The sequence below is a fragment of the Acanthochromis polyacanthus genome, chromosome 2 (assembly GCF_021347895.1).
Source record: "Acanthochromis polyacanthus isolate Apoly-LR-REF ecotype Palm Island chromosome 2, KAUST_Apoly_ChrSc, whole genome shotgun sequence".
NCBI classification, from domain to species: domain Eukaryota; kingdom Metazoa; phylum Chordata; class Actinopteri; family Pomacentridae; genus Acanthochromis; species Acanthochromis polyacanthus.
In genome coordinates this window covers 3,967,417-3,987,318 of record NC_067114.1, presented here as the reverse complement: position 1 = coordinate 3,987,318, position 19,902 = coordinate 3,967,417, and the positions used below count along the sequence as shown (strand labels likewise).

Here is a 19,902-nt window from a genome sequence, read left to right as displayed (position 1 = left end):
TGTTTAAGGATATTGAAGCACTCATTCACAGGCACTCACACCTTAGAGCAAGCTGTCAGCTAAACATGTTTTATTGTGTTTTTCTCTGCTGTCTAAACCACCTGGTAACTGCAAAACCCACTGCTGCTACCAGAGCGGAGCAGCTAGTCGAGAATCTACAACTTGTCGCCTCTGACACGGTTAAATTCACCAGGGTTTAGCTGTGAGTAGCAGCCTGCTGGATGAAAAATGACAACAGGCTATTCTTAGATGGAAACGGTCCCTATTTGTGGCAGTTGATGTCTTTCTGCAGAAACGGAGCAGGTCAGGGGCCTCGATTTCAACTCTTTAGCCAAACTCCAGGAATCAGAATTTCCAAACGCGGATGGAAAAAGTTACATATAGAGAAGCGTCTTTAGAGTCGGAGGTGAAGAAGTTTGGAGACAGTTAATAGAATCGACAGATGTTGTCCAGACATTTTAACACAGTAAGGTTGTAATTTCCAAGGTTATAATTTGCTCTGCTTGTGTATTCATTTACCACAGACGTTGCTATCACATTTTGTGCTGTATCTTATGGCAGCATTTAATAAACTGGAAAATGAACTCCCATGTGTGATGGCATTTAACTGTACAGTATGGATGGTTATTGCATATCCTCAGTGAATAGATGACATTATTGTTATTAAAGTAAATGCATAGTCTGCGTTAATGTGGGTAGACTTCAGTATTTTCGGCTTGCATAAGAAGAGCACTTTTATTCATTTACTAGTGTCGTTTTCTGACAAAAATCAACAGTAAAACTTAAACAACCGAAATGTTTTCCACGCCATCATCACGGAGCGGCATGGCTCAGTGGGTAGAGTGGCCGTCTTGTAACTGGATGGTTGCTGGTTCGATCCTCGGCCCGTCGAGCTCATGTTGAGGTGTCCCTGAGCAAGACACCTAACCCCTAATTGCTCCTGATGGGTTGTGGTTAGCACCTTGCATGGCAGCTCCCACCATGTGTGTGTGAATGGGTAAATGTGACATATCATCATGTGAAGTGCTATATAAATACAACCATTTACAAATAATCAGCAACATTTTTTTGTGGTTGCATTAGACCTCTATGTTACTTTATGGTAAAAATGCTCTGATTACAGCTCCACAAACTTGTTCATCTAATTATTCTATCATATTAAACTTAATAAATTTAGGTGTTGGAAAAAATATTCAGCAGAACGGGACATTTGAAGACAAACCTGCAAAGTCTGGGAACTTCTAGTGGGAGTTTTTCAATATTTTCTGATGTTTAATGATGAGTAAGTTTATTGTGAAAAAGATTGTTGGTTGCATCTCTACTCTTATTTGCCTGCTAATACTGGCTGAAAGTTGAAAATTTTGCCATATAGGGAATTTTTGGACAGAATATTTGTGGTATAACCAAATTTCTAGTCATCACTTAGCATAAAATCTATCATTTAGTCTTAAACCCAATGCCAAACTGATAATTTTGCTAGATGAAAGTTGGGGGATCATCAAAGTAATTTCAAATGATTCCCTGCAAACCATAAATTTCTTCAGAAAATCTCATGTGAGTTGATTCAGCATTTGTGGAGATGTTTCGGTCTGGACCAAATCACTTGATTTCTCACACTAACTGATGGTTATTCACTGTAAAAAATATCTTCTAATTAAAATAAACAAATGTCTATAATGTCCTATATTTTTGTTTGCTCATAAAACATTTGATTTTGTTAAAACTGATTAAAACTGAACCTCACTTGTGTACATTCAGAGTGAACGTGTTCAGGTAACGTCAGCATAAGCTTTGTCTGGCTTGTTTTGTAATTGCACTAATAATACTTCAGTCCTTCAGTTTTAATGTTCAAAATTAAGAACAGAAAATAAATATCAGGAATATGTAAATCTAATTTAAACTTTTACCCCTTATTGTTGCTCGCCATTAAACTCACGGACCTAAAAGTAGGATTATTAATGCCGGCCAATATTCAAACCATCCACTTAAAATAGTTTTGGCTCCCCTTGTGGTGCCATAAAAGCTTCAACTGGTTGAGGTACTGACTTCACAACACTCCAAGACATCAGCAACAGATCTCTTAAGGCCTTATGGAGAAATCAGAGGCCAAGTAAACACTTTAAAGTCCTTGTCATGTTCCTCAAACTATTTGTAAAATGTTTTGCGCAGTGTCAAGTCAAGTCGAGTCAAGAAATCTTTATTGTCCCCGTGGGGCAATTTTTGGTGCAGCCAGCAGCAAAAACAACAAACAAACACAATAAAATGCGATATGCAACAATAAAATACACAACAGAAACAACAATAACAGTAATCAATTAAAATGCAATAAGATACAAAGATAAAAATAAAAACTAAGGAAAGTTGAAAGGACAGTGTGGCAGGAGCATTGCTCTGCTGAAAGAGGGTACTGTCATGAATACTGTTGGCATGAAGCAATGTACGTGATCTGAAACAATGATTAGGTAGATGGAACATGTCAAATCACTTCAATGTTAGAACCAAAGGTTTTCCAACATAGCATCACCCTGGGCATCCTCTTCCCATAATGCATCCTGCTGCCATCCCATCCCCAGGCCGACCTCCTCCACTGCTCCATGGTCCGTTTCCTTTTTTAAAATTTTAATCTTTCCTTCTGGTCATTTTTCTTTTTGCCTTTTCTGAACGAGAGATAGAGAGAGACAGGAAACACAGGGGATGACACGACTGCAAATGATCCGGCTGGATGGATTCGATCTGCAGACTTGCTGCTTGGGGCATTATCGCTCACGTGGCCTGTGGTGTCCAAACCACTCGGATATCTGGTCGCCCTTCATGGTCCAGTTCTGACACTCAGGGGCCAACCGTAGGGGATTTGTGCGGTGGACACGGGTCACCATGGGAACTCTGACTGCGGTGAAGCTATGAAGACCCATATACACGGTAAAATACGATCCACTTTGTATTGTAATACCTATGGGTCAATATATAATTGAGGGACTTTTGAAGTCCATGGCATATATCTTGCATATATTTTTTTATTAAAAGTAAATAAAACCAATATTTTCTATGTTCATTATGATCATGTCTTTACAAATTCCATAATTATTCATTATGGAAACAATCATTTATCAATACAAAATGACCGGATATCACTAAAATATCAACTAAATAACCGTCCCAATTCAATAACAACCACCTTCTAATGAGCTAAACAATAATAAAATGACCTGATTCAGAAATAGTGTTTATTGTGTTCTTTTAATTAAGTTGAGATAATCATGACAGATATTTCTTTTTTGCCAATATATCAAATTTTATATGGAAAATAACAAACTATATCTGTGTCCGAGAAATCATTTTCAGAGTTAGTTCCCCATTACAAAAGCACCTCTCCAGGAAGTGTGTTAATTCCAGATCACATGACCTGCTCCACATGATGTCATTTCCTCCTGAAGAAAAGACTGGACACACTCCAAGGCTTTCTGACTTATTTAATATAAAGTAGTCAACAGGTTTACTACAATATCTTTATAAATTACTTTCAATTTTACTCAGTTGTATTTATAATATTTAGAAGAATCTTTCTCTAAAAATGCCATGTGGTGTTTGGTTATAGGTGGCCATGTTGATTTTAGGACGGAAAACAGCAAAAATGTCAACTATGATACCTGTCAACTGTGTTAGAAAAAGTCCTGCAATTATATATCGACCCTTATAATGGCCAACATGTAGGTTTTCACCAGTTTGTCGTACAATAATTCTTCTGTCAGATCAGCTGTGGCTCCATATGTGCACCAGCACACTTTGGTTCTGTTGTCAGTTCACCGGTTGTCACTTCTTGGAGCCCTTTTGATAGATATGAACCACCGCATACTTTGAAGACCAACAAGGCCTGGCGCTTTGGTGACAGCATTCACAATATAGCCCTCGTCAAAGTTGCTTAGATTCTTATGTTTCCTTGCTGATTATTATGGCTCATCAGTCCATTCTTTCACAAGTGCTATTATAACAAGAAAGTCAATGTTATTCCCTTCACCTGCTGCTGGTTTTCATGTTGTGACTGATCAGTTCACGTTTTTTTTTTTTTTTTAAAGTGACTATTGTGGTGTTTTGTCTCCACAAAGTCTTGAGGTTTCTTAAGTATTTGCAGATTATAACACTCTGCTGTGAGGCTCAGGTGCTGCTGGAAATGAACCAACACTCAGAGTTAATTTGTGATGTCACAGCTGTCATTTACATATCCTGTTCTATATGTAAATGAACAGATTACACACACAGACACGCACTCATTCCAATTATTCTTCAACACATTTTCCTTTTCCCCCTGACCCTTTTCCTCTCCATGCTAATAAAAAGGACGTGACCCAGCAGAAATGTGAAATCTGATGTAATCAGAAGTTAGAGCAAAAACACTGCGAGGAGTTTCACAGAGAGCAGCAAGAAATATTTAATCAGCAATTCTAAAATTAAGCTGTGAGGATACCGAGTGAAATATCTACACAACCTTCACTTCTTGTGACGTGTTGGACGCACTTGGAAAAGATAAGATTTGCAAGTTATTTTATCTTGTTTTCACACTTATTTTGAAATATTTAAATGTAAAATATCACACTGCTTATGCATTTTTTTTTCCAGATTTGAAAAATAGATTACTCTTTTTTATACAGCAAGTAGAGCTGATAAAAGTTTCAACATCTGCAAAGTCAGAAACTGCGATTTATTTCCCTTCCCGGCGGGGTTACAGTTGTTTCGGTTAAATCCCTTAAAGTGCAAGTGCAAGTAAAGAGAGAAAGGCTTGCTTTGAGACAGTTAATGTAGGCTTCTCTGTTGTGTTAGAAGGTTTTATTCTCTGTTATGTCAGATTGTAGCAGTTACCTGGGTCTTCGCTCTGTTGCTGGGATCCTCCTCAGCTCTGCAGAGATTCACTCCCAGCTGTGTGCTGACAGGCCAGGAGCACAGTCAAACAGCTTAAAGGTGTTTTCCCTCCAGATGCACTGTGTGAGAAGGAAATTTGAAAATTTCACTCTTTCATTCTTTGCCTCTATCTGTACACAGCTGCTCAAGTAGAAAATAGGAGTTATCCTCCTGAAATATTCATGTCATGTACAAACCTTATAAAAAAACTCCTCCCCTTATTTCAGCATACAGACACAGATAGAAACACATGAGAGCTCCCTACGTCACCTTTCCCACTTAAATGCAATGGTAAAACATGCAAACAAAAGCACAGATAAAAGGTTCTTGTGCGGTCAGTAAAACACTAATAAGGCCATTATTTTCCCTCTCTCTCTCTGTTTTTTTTTTTTTACAGTATATCATGAATAACAGATTTCATGGCGTAAGAACCGAACTCAATTATTTATCAGCCTGAAGGTTTTGAAAACGGGGCTGAAGAGGCAGAGGTTTAATTTTAGCTCACTATAATTTGCACTGTAAATGGGAGGTTTCTAAACAGCTAAACCTCATTAGGAAACACCATCATGACTCAGTGGAAAGACAGGGAGCCACAAAGGCTGAGAGGGAGAAATGTCCTGTAATGGCACTGGTCTACCTGCTGCTGCAAAGAAATGTTTAATGGCATCTTTATGGGGTGAATTAGCATTTTATTTTGACAACGTGCTTACCTGATGTACGACCTGGTTCAAATCCTCTGTGGTCAGACTGCTAGCTGAAGGTTATTTCCCTACAAAAACACACTCCTGAGAGGCGAGCTATCACAATTTACTGGTCATCAGAGTGGACCTTTGGGCATGAGCACATTGAGAGCTACAGCTTAGAAGCTTATCAGGACATAATAAGAAAAGTCATTAAGTAATACTTCTAATAAGAAATAATTTAATAGAAAGTACTGTGTCAAGGTATGCTAATTGTTCAATTGTCTTCAATAATTCAGTCACCAATAAAGAAGAAAAAAATGGGGAAATCTATGCTCTTACACTCACCAGCTTCTTTATTCGATACACATTTCTTGTATAAAGCTTCTGCATTTCCAAAAAAGGGATAAAAACAAGTTCATTAATAAACATAATACACTTATTATTGAGGTGATAGTGGGCGGTGGCGGTGGTGCAGACCTTTGCATTACATTCCTGTATGTTAGAGGTTGTCCAGTACAGTTATCTCATTTTTATCAGCATGACAACAGATAAAAATGCAAAAGCTTCTCAAAGGTAGAATTTGTGGCAGAGCAGTTGTATTGAACTGTATTAAATAAAGTGGCCTGTGAGGGTATGTCAGCAGTGTTTTGGGATGTTTATTATCCAACCGCTGATCTAAACCTGAGCACAGGTCTGATCACAGATGCATTAAGACAAAATGATGCATTCTTAGGAAGCATATGTGAGAGCAGCAGGGCCTTTATTTCACCCATTTAAAAATAACTGAATAATGTAAGATGCAAGCTTAACTTAATTCAAAACTTCCTGAGGGTTCTCCTGATGTCAGGGCCCTGGGTAGTTCAGTTTTGTTTTTTATAAAAGAAACAGCTGTGCAACAAAGAAAAGCCTTTCCTGAGCATCAGAATATTTATTACAATGATTACACTTTTTAAAAGCCACTGAGTGCTGTATGAAGATGCTCTTGCTTCATTCATGCCTGCTGGCAGTCGGCCAGGTTCAGAGAAAGATGCTAATGTGAGTGCATTATGGGCCAAGACGGCAATATCAACTTGTATGAATGGGGCGCCATTTTGGAACACCTTATCCAAATCTCATATTGCATCCATTATTTGGACGACGGTTGACTATAGATAGCTGGCTTCTTCCTGGAGGATATTAAATTATGAAGTAACTGCCTCACTGTTGTCACTGGCTGGTGCTCCATCATGCCATTATGTCTGGGAGAAAGTTGCTAGACTGCCAGTCAGGGTGTTCAGTGTTGCAGCTCCCAGATCAGCTTTGTGCTTGAATGTATGCAATGTTGATACACACCGAATAATACCTAACACCACCCTCCAAGACAAAAGAATGTGTTTTCTGCACACAAAATGGGAAAATACTGGAAAAAAGTCTCTGTGCCTGAAAGTCATCATAGCTAAATGACAAACCACGCTGCTGATGAGTGACTTCCAAAGGAACCAATATGACCAATCCAAAAATGACTCATATAAACAGGATTTTAGTAATTTCATTTGAGCCATTTCTCGAGGAATGACACTTTTCTCTGATTGTTGGCCAGCAACAGTTGGTGCAGCAGTTTTACTCAAACTGGAATATCTTGACGACTCCAAGATAAATTGAACGGCTAGAATTGCAGTAGTTTGCACTGTCGCCTCACAGCTAGTTGAGACTGGGCTCGAATCTTGGCTTGGGGTCTTTCTGTGTGGAGTTTGCATGTTCTGCCTGCAGGGGTTCTCAGCGAGGTTAACTGGTGATTCTAGATTGTCTGCAGGTGTGGATCTATCCTTCTATGTGTGATAGACTGGCGACCTGTCCAGGATGAACCCTGCCCTCACCTTGAATCAGCTGGGATAGACCCCAGCTCCCAGTAACCCTACAGAGGATCAAGTGGTGTATAAAAGATGGATGAATGGACTACAAGATGAATTGCCAGCACTGTACAGACACTCATGGTTCACAGAAGATGGATTCTAATGACTTCAGTGGTCCCCTGACTTCTCCAAGGCACAACCATTCAGTGAGACATTGAACTTGTACTGTATTTTCACATTTTCATCAACCAGAAACACTAATGACATTCTCAACCTCCTTAGGTTAACATGATACACATAGCTATTTAAACTCAACATATTACTTGTTATTTTTTTACTTTCAACCACTTCTGTCACTTTTAGGCAACAAATTACAACTCAACTGAGATTAGGCTTGATGGTTAAAGCTGGAGTAGGCAGTGTTTTTCTTTTTCTTTTTGCCAACATTAGGCAAATATTCCATAAAAAACTTTTCTTTTAAGCACAATTGTGGCCTACAGTTGGGTACACTATTCATCGTGGCATATCTGTATACATGGAATGTGTGCTGAATCTTAATTGTGTGTTTATATTTATTCTTGTTGTATTTTTGTGCTGTTCTCTAGTTTCTCATTATGCTTCATTTGTATCTGACTGCTGTAACATTTCCAAGTCTTAGCTAAGTTTGTATGTTTTTTGTTAGGGTTAGTAAAGAAATATTGCTTTATATGACCCCAGCTGAATAAGAATCTGGAAAAATCATGTTGTTTTAACTAAAGTTCACAATAACAACATCTGCCTGTGTCCAGTGGTTGTTACTATGACTCGCAGTTCATACAAACCCAGGTAGCGATGTGTACATACCCAGAAGTGGGCTATAGTAGCTTAGCTTCAGTATCTACGTGGCCTGAAAGGAAACTGGATTTCTGTACCTCATCTTGTTTCTGTTTTTAGTTTGATGCTGACATGAGATTTTAGCAGATCACAGGTAAAATTTCCACCCAGAAACAGTGGGAGTGGAGTCAGATATGGTGGTTCAGTAGCTTAAATGGAGGCCGTTCACCTGAGAAACCAGGGATTGAATCTCAGATGAGCCATAAATGACTAGTAACCCTTAGCTTGACTGTCTTTGAACCGAGTGCTCTTGTAGTGGAGAGTTTCTAGAGGAAAACTGTATATTTTCTGCCTACTGCAGCTTTAAAACCAACCACTGCTGACTGCTGGTTGGAGATGGAATATAAGCCGCAGCCACGCAGCCATATGTCATCATTTAAACTGGTGGTATAACAACATCATGACACTTTAACTTCTGCTGCTTAAAGAGAACAGTCAATATTTCCACAACCACAAGACATCACTTTCAGGAAAATGTAATAAAACTTATATTAAACTCTTGAGCCTACCGCCAGCGCTGTTGTTTTTCCTCCTGGCATTAAGTGTTCTTGTCATGTTGTTTAGTCACAACACAGTAACAATTAATAACAAGAATGAGGCTTAGCTTTAATTTTAGAGTTTCTCATGAGACTGATATTCTGACCATGGTCACTCACTGAAGGCTATGAGGGATCTGCAGCTCTTGAGATTCTGCTCTGCTCAAAAAAGAGGAAAGAAACAAATACATTTCATATTCCCAGCGGTGCACACCACCATGCTCACATCCATTGTGCCCACACATGTGTGAAATTAAAGCTATCACGACCTTACATCTGACTGAGAATGCTATTTCTCTTGATAAAACATTTCGGCTCCAGAAGTATCAGTGAGGACACATTTTCCTGTTTGATGGTCTGCAAGTCACAAGGGTACCGTAATGGCAACAAGATGCATCTGTGTGCACTGTAGGCGATATCAACAGATAGAAATGAGCCAGTATGAATGTGTGTGTGTTTGTGTGTGTCTACACCCACATGTACACAAGCTCCCTTATGTGTGTATGTGCATCCATATTCATTAGAGGTGTAGAAGAGAATCCAATAATGACTGTGTCAGTTGAGATTAAAGAGATTGACCTTTGGTGACTTCGAGTGCAGCAGTGGAGTGTGTGAGGGTGTGTGAAGGTTTGTGAGGTTGTTATGTGGTTGAAAGAAAGAGGAAGGTGGTAAAAGATTGGAAGAAGGACACAAGAATGTCACTGACGGAGATAAACGCTGTCTCTCATTCAGTGTGATTTATCCCAGGTAAGGTGTTTTGTTTTTTTAGCAGGTGCAAAGCAAGCTGTTCTTCTGGCACGCGAAGGAAAACACTGGGAATTGACTGTAAGTCAAGTCGCATTTGCTCCAAGGTTGAGGTTCAGCATGCGGCGAACAGCAAACAAAGGGAACTCAAAAAGAAAAAAGCATCAACATCTACAGGTGAAAGTGATTTACTTACAGTGCAGGACTCATTAAAACTGCATTTATTGGTTCTTTTTGGCCATTTGAGTGTTACAGAGGAAATATTGGACATTAAATCGATGCACGGGACAACAACAGGAAAAGACATTTTTGAAAACGTATGTCCAGAATGAGTCTGACACCCCTGCTGTAAACTCATCACTGCCCTATTTTCAACTGATCACATTGTTACGAGCTGTATGGTAACTAACCACAGCATTTATATGTAGTCTCTGATCACCTGATTGATGCAAGTCCAATACTCACTCTACCTGTCAGGCTGCATTTATCTCAACTTTGGCTCTTGAGATGCTCCTTTATGTTCAGCAGCTGCCACTCTTTGTCTGCCTGGAACAAAATGGATTTGTCAGAGCTTCCACACTGAATACAAGCGCCCACTGGAACTGCAAACATCTGGGGCCAGAACATTTAGAATATGAAAAGGGAAACATTCGGATTAAAATATTTATATTTAGAAAAGTTGTATCGGCATTGACGAAAAATGGCACTGATATAGTTTAATTGAAATATTAAACACAGATATTAAAATTATGCCATTTTATTAGATTCATCTTAATGTTGTGTGCTTTTAATGAATAAATGACGACAATATGATTTATTCTGCACGTTTGTCGTCATTTCATTGTAATTGTTTTTATGGCCGTCGGTATTATTTTTTCAGTGTCACTGATTGTAGTTTCAACTTTGTGCCACCGTTTTGGCCTGGAGGGGAGGAGTTTGAGGTGAGAGGCAATTAGTGCATGATTTACATTTAATTTGCATCCCACAGATCCAGCGTCCTCCTCCCAAACCCACCACTTGGAGCCTGAAACGAGCTATACTTCACAAACTATCTCTGTATATTTACTGCACTGTAGTATTTTCAACTGGAAAAGAATGTCTGTAATAAGTCATTCGGTTGTCAAATTTTGCTTTCGATGCCAGTCAGTAGAACAGAAATAGAAACAAGCAGAGTTGTTGCAGGTAAAAAATAAAAAATAAATAAATTATAGGCTAGATGGACTAAAACACATTGATAAGCCTAGAGGAGCTGCTCAGTTTAGTGTTAATTCTCTGGATCCAGCGTTTATATTTTTTTGTCACATTACATTTGTTTATGACAAATATGCTTCTAATCAACACATTTCTCCATTTATTTTATTGCTTTACTGTCACTTTCTTTGAGCCAACCAATGGTTCCAATCAGCAATGTAATTCAGAAAATGGAGAAGTTTCAAACATTTAGTGAAAGGAAGTGGTGGATTCTGTGATCTGATTGGCCACCCCGTGTGCCCCCCCCCCAAAAAAAAAACATTAGTTGGAAATTTACATTACTGATGCTCTGATTTCCGACGCTCATGAACGCAACTTCATTGTCTGACTGCACCTGAATGCACCAATGACGTTCTCATTTTTGTACATAAATCCATTAAATACCTTTATATTAGACCCCTTTTAGATACACTGTTCAAAGTACTGTACATATGGTAACTGGTCATCACTTCACTATGATCCAATTATAATACCAGCTTTGGAAAGTCATGTTGCAGCTTAAAAATTGATCGATCCATTCCCAGTCTGCTCCATAAACACAGTTGAGGACGGCCGGAGTGAGTCTATTCTGGGAACAGTTAATGGAGTTTCGGCTCGGATCACATGTGGAGACTGTCATAATGACATTTCTCTTCCATCAGAGAGAAAGCAGTTTTGAGCTCTGTATCTGGGCCAGAAATGGCACTCAGGTAATCAAGGAGTTTGTATGTGTGTCTGAGGTAGTTAAGAAGGTGAAACATGGTGGTTGTTATTTTGTAGAAGCAGGAAGAGACAAGCAAGAAGGACAGAAATGGGGAATGTGTTTCTCTACAGGGTGATTTCAGTAAGGTACAGTAACCGTGCTGTAAATACTCCCCTTGGCTCTCCTTTAACACACATACACACACTTTCAGAGGCACCTTGAGAGTGCAATGAGATCCAATGTCCACTTGTGCGATGATTTGCAGAGTCTCTGTTGTATTTATGCCACGAATGGCCTTTGCTGCCATGCCTAAACACAATATCTGTGCTGCTGCCGACTCTCCTCTGACCTTTACCTGCCCTGCCCTGCCCTGTTGTGGACTGAGAGTGACTGGTGAGAATCAATGGCGTCCTCTTATCTCTCTATCTCTCTCTCTCACATACACACACACACACACTGAAACCTGCATGCACGCTCACCACCGTGATCATCATCATCCTGATGTTGAGGGGACATGAAGTCAGCCCTCGTCCCCTGGCGTCCCTCCAGCAGCCGGTGTGTCCTCTGTCAGACAGCCTGACATTCAGCACAGCAGTAACTCATCGATCCACATACAACACGAGAGAGAGGGAGGCCTTGAGTGAGATGTGGGGGGACGGTAGGAGCTCATGGAGGAGGGAGAGGATTCGCTGCAGGGCTGATGGGATGATACCTAGCTGGAGCAATAGATAGCATCAGACAGTTGATAGAGAGCTATCAGAAGGAGAGTGAGGGGAAGAGGTGCTGGAGAGCTGACTGATAGACTGGTGAAAGTAGGATAGCCTGCCACTGGGCTGACAGGAACTCTGTCAGCTCTGAACCCGCACTTTGCTGCTTTCACTCAGAACTGCTGGGTACTCTGAAATGGTTTGGGGCTTTTTTTAAACCGCTGTGATGCTTTCTATCTTTGGTCTGCGCTGTGTGTGGGCATGCCAGGCATCTAAATCTCTCAGGGAGGTGCTGTGTAGGTTACATGGAATAAGGGCTGAAATGTAAAGATACCTTGCAGAGTTTTCTTGTAAACAAATACAGTTCTAAAGCATATGAGTAGAGTCTCAATAAAAATAAGCATCTTCAAGGCATATGCATTTCTTTGCTCATATGCTTTAAAGCTCAAAAATGTATTCTAAATCTTACAGTGCAGTTCTTTTCCCTCAGTGGAGTGAATTTGCACAATATTCATGGAGATTTACAGATTGTATGTGACTTTCTTCTTTCTTTCAAGTTTATTTGAAAAAGGACAGCGTGCAGTTACATTAAAAAGATGGCTGCACCAGATTTAGCATCATGCTAATTTCCATCTTCAAGCATGAGATAACAGGTCATCGCCTGGTGTTGCAAAGTTGCAAAGCAGATCTTTATATTAAAACCTGTACTATTAACATATATCCACGTTTACATTGGTTATCTTCTTCTTCCTTTTGCTTGTGTATTACTAATATTTCAGGCATGTTGCTGCCACAAGCTGACTTCAAGGCTCATGTGTTGTTGCTTTGACTTCTGTTATCCATTTGTCCTTTCGACTCCGTTCACGTTTAATGGCATCTGTGCACAAAACATCTGCAATAGGAGGGATGGGTACTTTAGCACCCAAATGCACATACGCCAATCAATCACAACATTACGACCACTGACAGGTGAAGTGGACAATACCGATCATCTTGTCATAATTCAACATTCTGCTGGGAAACCTTGAGTCCTGACATTCATGTGGATGTTTGACATGTACCACCCACCTAAACATTGCAAGTCAAGCAGCAACCCAACCCCTCCGCCCTCCATAGCAACAGCAGTCCTTGATGCCAGTTTCCACCCTCAGCAGGACAATGCACCCCGACACACCAGAAAAATTGCTCAGGAGTGGCCCGAGGAACATGACAGAGCTAAGGTGTTCACCCGGTTTCCGCACCCCCCAGATCCAAATCTTATTGAGCATCTGTGGGATGTCCCAGGATAAGCCTGACCTAGCTACATCCCACCCTACAACCCACAGGACCCAGAGAATTTACTGCCACCGTCCCAGTGCCACAGGACATCCCCAGAGGTCATGCATCCATGCCCCACTGGTTTTAGCAGCATAAAGGGGACCAACATAATAATAGGCAGGTGGTCAAAATGTTACGCCTGATCAGTTTATATCTGCGTCCTAGCACACGTGCTATCAGAGGGCTTGACACAAATGAAATGCAGATCAGCTTTTCAAATAACATTATGCTGCTATTACCACTGGATTCTGGTATTGCTTCTTTGGTTTGTTGAACCTATGTAGGTAAGATGAAATCATAGTCTATATATAAAACCAGCCTCTGAGTCTGAAAAATGATGCTGACGTGGAAGTGATTTAAAGACCCACCGAGGAAGATTTTTATGCTCGTAACAAAGTCTCATATTAATGTGGATGAATCTTCGTTATTTACACTTATTAATGTCCCCATTTTCTATTCATGAATCATTTTGGTTTTGTAAATATTTGTATTTTATTAATTTTTTGTCGACTCGTCTAGAATTTCCTGTGAGAGACGGAGCGATTTACAGCAAATATGGTGCGCATGCGCTGACGGAGCGTAGCAGAGCGGAGCTAGTTGTTTTTAGCCGTAGCAGAGCGGAGAGTTGGTTGAGAAGACGGCACACATGGAGCGCAAAAGGAAGCGAACGGAGCAAAGTCTGCAAGCAAAAAGGTTGTCAGATCGACAACGAAGCAAAAGAAAAGTTCATCTTGGACAGGCATTTCAGAGGTGGAGAGAATTCTGGGAGCAAAAAGGAATCAAAACAGATGCCGAGCTGGCTGTGCTTCTTCTAGACAGGTACGTAACTTTAGCTCTTTGTAGTTTGATACAATTATTTTGTCTTTTGTGTGTGTTGCTTGCGATGTGTGGTTAGTAGACTATGGGATTAGTTTGACTGTGACTGGTTTAGTTGACTAACTTTGTGGCAAAAACACTGTGTGGGTATTGGCTACATAGTATCGTTTACGACGGTTTGCGACAGTGTGCGCCGAGGCTCACAGGAAATGTAGCGCATTATTTCCAACAACCAGCAGGTGGTGCCGAAGTCAACGAGAAAATTGCCCTACTCCGCCTTTAATTTGTTACCTCAGTAAACATTTTACTACAGTGAACCCTCGCTATAACGCGGTTCACCTTTCACGGCTTTGCTGTTTCACGGATTTTTTTAGGGCAGTTTTTTTATGCTTTTTTTAAACAGCGCATTGTGTTCTGCATCCTGATTGGCTAAGGGACTGACCAATGTGAACAGTCTCCGTGCCTGGTCTCCTCTGCCATACAGGCCAGCGCTGCCTGCTGTGGAGCGCTGGATCATTTCTCTCCTTGTAGTGAGACACCTTGTAGTGAGACACCCTGAAAGACGGAGCCGACAGAGCAGCCTTCTTTTCCCCCGCCGTCAACCGGACAGTGGACGCGGTCCCCAGCCATCTCTGGCCACCGCAGCCGCGCTCCCCAGGAGAAGAGCACTGGCGCGAGCCTTCCCCACCCCCGACTGCTCCGATTGATTCAGCCGGCCCGCTCTCTGAGGCAGTGGTGTAGTCCAGGGTATACGGCGGTATACGGCGTATACCCACTTATTTTTCAGTTAGCATTGCGTATACCCACTTCTAATGCTCCCTGGTGCGCATCATTCAGTAATATCTGTGTGCCAGGTAGCCCTCTTTTCCTTAAGGATGATGAAGCCATGACCAACCCTCCTCTGCCTGTAATTGGCTGGTACATGCTACCTTCACTGATTCGATTGGTTAACTTTAGGGATGAGCCAATCAGAGGCCGAGTAGGGTGGGTCATACAGAGGAAAATTTTGCTAACACCTCTGTGGCACTCCAGTTGATTGACAGGTCTGCTTGAAAGATGCGCGGAAATGCGAGAAAGTGAGAATAAACACCTTTCAAGTGAGTGGCACGTATCGAGCGAACCTACTTTCATGGACGATATAATTCTCAGGTAAGTTTTAAGGTGGTTTCCAAATGAATCATTGTTTTAAACTACTGGCAACATGACTGCACATTTCAAGGAGAGGATTTTTTGTCTCCACTGGTTAAAGCTGCAGTCAATTCCAGCCATTTTCAGTACAAAAAATCGCTAATATTCTATTGTAAATAAAAATATGACGAGAAATACAGGGAATATTGGACGCACATCGCGAGGTGCATTTCCTCGAAAACGACCGATTCGTGGATCATATACCGTCTTCAAGACATGTTTTGGACAAAATAGTTTACTGGCTTGTGTCGTCTGGATGTCCAAGGTTGGATTATGGCCGTTTTTTGTGGAATATTTTCATCTGTGTGTAATAATGAACCCGGAAATGTGAGTCGCGCTGTGTGCGTTAAAGCCTGTACAGAGAACGGATGGATGGATATTCGTTGTTTGTCGGACAAATGTGTTTATATTACCCGCTGTGGTAATCACATCTGAAAGTGATTTATACCGGCGGATTCCTGAGAATCTAAGCTTTCCATCGGCGTGTAGTGTTTGTATAATCGCATTTGCGGTTTCAGACATTTAGCAAATTGCTTATGCAGATCTCAAAGTGTATCGCGGGCGGGACACTGAAGCGTAACTGAAGCGCAACGGGTTAAACTGAGTGTCGGGCCAAGTCTGACTAATGTTTTGAAAGGCTAACGTAACTCTGAAGCTAGCTACATTGGGATAATGTGGGAAAACCTCTTGGCTGGTAGTTGATTTTAAAGTAAGTAAAAACACAAGAACGGGGACAGGTAGTTTAAGATTCGACCTAAAACAATATTGAGGTTTTATTCATGATGAAATATGAACAAGGATGCACTGTCAACTTCATATTTGAAGTATTTTATTTAAATAAATGTTCAAAAGTAACTGAAACACCATGTTTGCCTCATGATAAATACATGTTACATTAATCCAGTTTGCTTGCGTGACCAGTAATAACTACAAACTGCTCCTAATCAAGTCATGATAATTTTATAATAGTGGGTAAGTAGAAATGACTGAATAAATTGAATAGAATAGTCTTCTATGTCACGGTTTCTAAAACTGGGCGTTTTTCTGGACTAATTAAAAAAAAAGGTGAAAATTAAGAGTATACCCACTTCTCCAGGGACCACTACACCACTGCTCTGAGGCAAGAGTACCGCTGCGGCGTCCACCTGGCTGCAGCTGCAGCGCTCCCCCAAGTACAGTATTGTATAATAACTGTAAAAAATAAAGCTGACTACTTCACGGATTTCACCTATCGCGGGTTCTTTTTGGAACGTAACCCCTGTGATAAACGAGGGTTCACTGTATTGAGTTTATGGTCTCAATTAGCAGTTTCACATCTCCTTCTATACAGCGTGGTGTTTAGTTAGTCAATCACGTTCTCATTTAGAGCAAAATAGATGATAAATTAGTGTATGCATTCAGGTGTAGCTACCTTGTGATTGACAAGCCGTTAATCACTTCCAGTTTCAAAAGAAAGATGATGACAATGGCCACAATTTCAAACTTGAAGCTTCAAAGCTGTAGTCCACAAACCAGTGTGTGACATCATGGTGTCTGTGGTCATCTTTTGTGCACAGTCTGCGGATATGATGCAGCATTGAGTATGACAATAGAGGCTTACTAATCTAAAGAAAGTTAAAACCTCCACAGGGACGCTTTCAGTCCATTAAAATGGTGATGCTTAACAACATATCTGTTGCATGCTGTGCCACTACAGCACGCTGATAACATCCATATTGCTTAAAAAACACAGATAAATAGATTTACAATCATACATTCTATATCTGGGCTCCTCTGTGTATGAACAGCTTACATTGCCTGAAACTGGCCTTGATGGCTTGATGTTGTGGTGAACATTTGTGGGTCCAAATAAAATTGGAAGCAAAACAACAATGAATCCAAGAATTTCAGTGGAAGCAACTCATCTATCAATTATTCAGTTTGTGATTACGAAAGTTCTTCCTGGAAGCAGGACTTAAGCAGAACTCAAACATACATCTGATAAATATCAATCCTGAATACACTGAATGAGTTCAGCAGTATTTTCTTTACAGCTTATTCTTACTCTTCTTTATTGTTTCATAAATCTTTTCCCCTCATGCACACACCCTCAAATGGATCCCCACACTCATATCTCTAATGCTTTCTCTTTCCATTATTAGAACTATTTTATTTTATTTCCCTTGATAGTTTGTATATCTCATTGTTGTAACAGCCTTCTTCACCATGCTGGTTGCAGTTATAATTCAGATTGTTTTCTACTCAGCCGCGTCTCCGCTTGTCGCCTTGATCTTTTTTATTGTTGTTTTGTCTGTTTGTTGTTTGCAGTGAGATGTTTTTAGTCGCCCTTTGGGTTTTTGTCTACCACACACTCATTATTGATTACATTTCTCCCTTCAGTGGTTTTTATTGTCATGATTTAGCACTGTTTTTCTCATCTTGTCATTTCTCACTGTGTAAATGTAATAAGCTGTTTTTGAAAATGTGTTCAATTATACTTTTACATCGGTTTCTGTTTTTACCCAACAAATGAATGTTAGAAAGGGCACTATTGACCCACAGTACAGCACATGTTTAGAATATATTCCGATAGCTGGTTTAAAAATATACCCCAATTTTTGTCTTTCTAAATCTCGACTGTTCACCAGACTGTCTGGCTGTGTCTCAATTTGATCCAGAGCAAAAACTATGTTCTTGTCATCCTTCTTCGGTCAGACTCCAGACAGAGTGCTGCTAATGACTGCTTCTGGTTCCATTCACAATCATCTAGGATGATTAGGACTGTGACCTTTAGCAGAGCCAGATAATTCAGAGCTTAGTGATTTTTATCCCTCCTCTAAATTCTGAGAGGGAGAGAGAGAGAGAGAGGGAGGTACTGTTGGGCTTATCAAAAAGGAAGAGGGAGCAGATCAGAGAAACAAGGTGTAGCAGAGGATGAGGACAGAAATGAAGAGGAAGAAGTCGGTGGAGGTGCAGATGAAGGGCGGAGGATCACACTGTGCTCCTCACCCCAGAGGCACTGACATTATCTAGGAGAGACAGGCATCAGTGAGGGGGGAAGGCAATGAAAGGAGAGGGAGGAGGGCGAAAAAGTGGAATAAAGAGGAGTGAAATGTAGCTTTTGACGTTCTTCAAAAAACGCCTGACATTTACCTGGTTTTCATGTGTTCAGTCCACACAATTGGAGTCCAGCAAAGGCCACCAGCCTTCTCTCCCTGCAGCAGGAATGTCACCTGTTTGTTGGCTACACTCCGTTTTCATTCAGCCTTTACAATATGCTGTGCGAATCAATCAATGAGCAGGATGAAGAAAAACACAGTGTTTGTTAGACCCTGAGGAATCAATTCCTCTTCCTAACAATATCCGTTAATATGCAAGCATTGTGTGGCTGAGATTAGCAGGAGGGTACTTCATGAAGGATGCTAACAATCGTGAGACGTATTGACCAAAGTCTAGCTTAATTAAGGGTGATGTGCATTGAATTGGTTTCATTAAACTGACTTGTGACTTCTCCTAGCAAGAATTAATCAAGTTAAAGATGTACTGTCACATACCATATGTAGCTCTCAAGAAAGGGGACAAAGGCCAACTGCTATTGTACTATGATTATTTTTATCCATGCAAGTAACACGGCTCTATGGTTTGTAACGTCTGTCTTTTAGTTAGTCACCACCTTGTTCTAGACCGAAATCTCTTGGATGGTCCCCAGAGAAGGAATCATATTTACGTTGATGCTCACCTCTCACACCGCCAAAAGGTTTCTCCACTTCTTATGTAACATAAGAGACTACAAAATGGATTGCCCAACACTTTGTACAGGAATTTGTAGTTCTCAGACAATCAAATTACTTTAGGGTTGTCCTGATTATCCCCTTAGCACCACAAGGAGCTTCACATTTGTGGTTAGCTATTACTGAAATTGGCTGTCATGGTGTTTGGAAGAGGCATTAATGACGCTCATTCATGTAGTGCCACCATCACATCAAAAGAAATGTAATTTGACCTGAGGTTGACATTCCCATTAGCCTCATCTGTACTTTCGGTTTAGTCTTAATTAGCAAATTAGGAGCTGCTGGGTAAGCAGCAACGCGTGTTGTACCAGACTGTCGGTTTGCCATTGACTATTTCAATTCGGCATTTTTCTAATTTTGGAGTTCCGTATAGTATGTAACAGTACACCGTCAATTTGATCAGTTCTTGCCAAGAGAGGAAGGTGAGCCAGAAGACAAAGCTCTTGATTTACTGGTCGGTCTGAGTTCCAACCCTCACCTATGATCATGAGCTCTGGGTTGCTGCTTTTTCAAAGGGATTCAGTGGGTATCAACTGAGGTACTTCAGACCTCTAATTAGGATGCCTTCTTTTGGGCATCCTAAAACCTTGGGGCAGACCCGGAGCTCACT

The 19,902-nt window shown here is 40.7% G+C and overlaps 1 long non-coding RNA gene across 1 annotated transcript; it reads left to right on the top strand.

Moving 5' to 3' along the window:
* Positions 1 to 134: 134 nt before the first annotated feature.
* On the top strand, positions 135 to 8,181 carry LOC127533003 (uncharacterized). The gene is made up of 3 exons (XR_007940607.1): positions 135 to 466; positions 2,669 to 2,919; positions 7,369 to 8,181. It is a non-coding gene; the product is annotated as an uncharacterized LOC127533003 (long non-coding RNA).
* Positions 8,182 to 19,902: the final 11,721 nt, after the last annotated feature.